The sequence below is a fragment of the Zalophus californianus genome, chromosome 4 (assembly GCF_009762305.2).
Source record: "Zalophus californianus isolate mZalCal1 chromosome 4, mZalCal1.pri.v2, whole genome shotgun sequence".
NCBI lineage: Eukaryota > Metazoa > Chordata > Mammalia > Carnivora > Otariidae > Zalophus > Zalophus californianus.
Window position 1 is genome coordinate 30,973,779 of NC_045598.1, and position 3,308 is coordinate 30,977,086.

Here is a 3,308-nt window from a genome sequence, read left to right on the forward strand (position 1 = left end):
TTCTCTTCCCAGGCTGGATGATTTTGAAGGGCTGAGGCCTCAAACCCCCCAAGCCCTGATCCAGTCTTCTTGCCGCCTTCTATTCACCCATGCTCCAAGTCTCAGAGCCACCTTGGCCCCTCTCACCCTTTTCAGTTAGTCACATTTTCCCATAAATATCTATTGAATATCAATTTTATGCCAGAGAGGCAAAGACTCTAACCTCAAGTTACTTACAGGGAAAGAAACATTAAAAGACAAGTGTACAGATAATTATTTAATTAGGCTGTGATACCTGCCTAGGGAACTAGATCTAACCTGGAGGTTCATATTCAGATCATCCCCCTGCCATTTGTCTTTCTCCTTGTCATCTTCCTCCTTATGATGTCCTTTATAACAATGGCATCTCTGCTGCATCCCCATGTCACAGCCTCGATTCAGACCCTTGCTACCTTTGTACCTGTCTTCTAACAGATCCCCTGCCTCTTTGCCCCCCCACCCCTCCTGCCCCCCCGCCGAAGCCCATGCTCTACCCTGCAGTTAAGAGTTGTATTTCTAAAATGTAATCTGACCAGCTCCTCCTTGCTTTCACATTACGGTGTTACCGCTCCTGTCTGGCATGGGTGGCTCAACCTCTTTCTCTTCATCCTCATCTCCTATTCTCCTATTGGATCCTCTCACCTCAGCTAGTCACTGAGTCCACCCCCACTACTGTTTACTCATGTTTGCTCTTCAATGTTCTCCCCACCCATCACAGCCCAGGAAACGACTATTCTGAATTCCAGGTACTCATTGGACATGTGTCTGATGAGAGCCCACCATGGATAAGAAACTGGGCAAGATCAGTGAGGAGGAAAAAGCTAGAAGCCAATAGTCAGCACTTCTGATGACTGCCCCAGATGGCAACACCTGTTTCCACAATAGATTGTAAGCTCCATGAGGGCAGTGAGTCTGACTTGGCCACTCACATACTCTTCCTTGTGCCTTGTGCAAAGTAGCATGGTGCCTAGCACAGAGGAAGAGCTCAGTATTTTTTTTTCAGTGTATAAATAAATGAATAAATAAAAGTGATAGATACTGCTCTTAAACTGCCTCCCACTGGAGTTAGAAGTACATGTGCTTAGTTAGACTCCTTAAAAGATGAAAAGTTCTGGGCACCTGGGTGGCTCAGCTGGTTAAGCGACTGCCTTCGGCTCGGGTCATGATCCTGGAGTCCCCGGGATCAAGTCCCACATCAGGCTCCCTGCTTAGCGGGGAGTCTGCTTCTCCCTCTGACCCTCCCCCCTCTTGTGCTCTCTCTCTCAAATAAATAAATAAAATCTTAAAAAAAAAAAAAAGATGAAAAGTTCCTTGGGGGCCGGGGTTGTGACTTACTCATGTGTGCACTCTTTACGAAGAATCACTTTACAATGTGGTTTCATATAGGTTATTGCTTTTGTTTCTCATTTCAACCCCACAAATCATCCCCATTTTCTTCCTTTCTTCTCTTTCCTGTTTCCTTCTCTCTTTCCCCTTCCTCTGGGATGCATGTCTCGGTATTTCCTGTCTCTAAATTCAGAAAGAGATTTAGGGCTAAATGTAGAGCTACTTACAATGAGGGCAAGGGAGGATATTTGCCATAGGCTTCACATACATGAAGCACTCAAATATAACCATTTATATTATTCAAGCATAAATTTTGAATAAAGCTAAAGTTTTTGTGTTGTATGTTTGAATAAAGTTTTTGCGTTGTATGTGTGTGAGAAAGAGACACTGTTTTTGTTCAATGTAAATATTTAAAATATACATTTTTTGTACCATATTGTGTCATGTAGTCATTTTTTTTAAACATAGTGGAAATCATAAAATTAAAAAGAGGCCCAGGTTCAGCCAAGTCAGATAACCTGGCCAATTTAACCCCTAGTAAAGTGCCCAAGCCAGGAATGAAACCCAGGATGTCTCCCTATCTAGAGGAATCACCGTCTCGAAACTGTGGCAAATGTTATTGTAGTATGGTCTATGGTAGGGGTTAAATTCATGGGATTTCATCAGATACGTGTATTCCCTTCAAAGTTCCAAGTTACTCTATGACTTTGGTAAGTAATTCAGCTTCCTCATTTTGAAAACTGGAGGCCATAATAGTACCTACCACAGAGCGTTCCTATTAGGATTACAAGAAAATGTTCTGAAGCATTCAGCACAGGCCTGGCACGTTGTCAGCACGCAGTAAATGGTAGCTGTTATTATAAGAACTGTATTTGTTGAATGAGTGACTTTGGCATATAACGCCTGCATTCAACTTGAAGCTTGGGAGCTGTCACAGAAGCTTAGCTGAAGGAGTGGGAACAGTAGCACTCGCCAATTTTTCTGGAAATAAATCTTTGTGGGAGGATAATCACCGGTTGGAAAGTGTGAGCCTTGAGGAAACAAAGCTCTGATCCCAGGCCGGGGGAGCACGGAAGCGAGTCACCCCCCACCCCGCCCCACCCCGGGCTGCAGCCGCCGAGCAGAACGTCCCCCGGACTAAGTGGCAGGCGGCAGGGTACGCCCCGCTCCCGGCGAGGGGGCCTCAGAAGCCGGGCTTTAGCGGAGCGGAGCGGGATGTTCTCTAATTCCGCCCCTCTTATTCTCGGGGACCACACCCAGCGCGCGGGGAGGAAGGACTCCAAAACCGCGGGGCGGAGCGCGCGGCCCCAGACCTGACCATCTATGGTCACAGAGCACACGGAACAAACAGGAAGTGGGGCGAACCTCCACCTTCCCAGCCCGGGGGAAGAGCGAGCGGGGTGATGGCGGATACGCCCAAAAATCCAGGGCTGGGCCCACGCGCCCTCACCGACCCACCCCTCCCCCGCCACACCAGCCTCGGCAGGTACCCCCAGAACACTGTCCAGACCAAAGGCCTCCCCTCGTCACAAACGGGGAAACTGAGGTACGCACGCCCAAAGAGGCGGAGCTTAGCTTCGATCTCCTTGGAGAATAGACGATTGTCTGGGATTCTCGGCCTCAGAGAATCCTGCCTCCCAGTGCCTCCAAGACCCCTTCCCTACTGCGAGGATAAGGCACCGGCCTCTGCCATTGAGAACACAGTGATAGGAGCACTAATTAACCACTCACCTGTCCTCCTTCTCCGGAGGTGGAGCTTAGCCGGTAATTTCGGCCCTTCATTGGCCTGGACGATTCTGGTGGAGAGGCGTGGCCTACCCTTGAGCGCGCTCCCCTGGCCGCTTTCGCTTTGGGGGCGGAACTCTCTCCCATGTGCCCTCGGGTCTAGTGAGGATTCTCCCTTCCCGGCATGGAGAATAGGGGGCGGAGCCACGAGCGGGGCGGCCAGACTTCCTTCCCGGTCT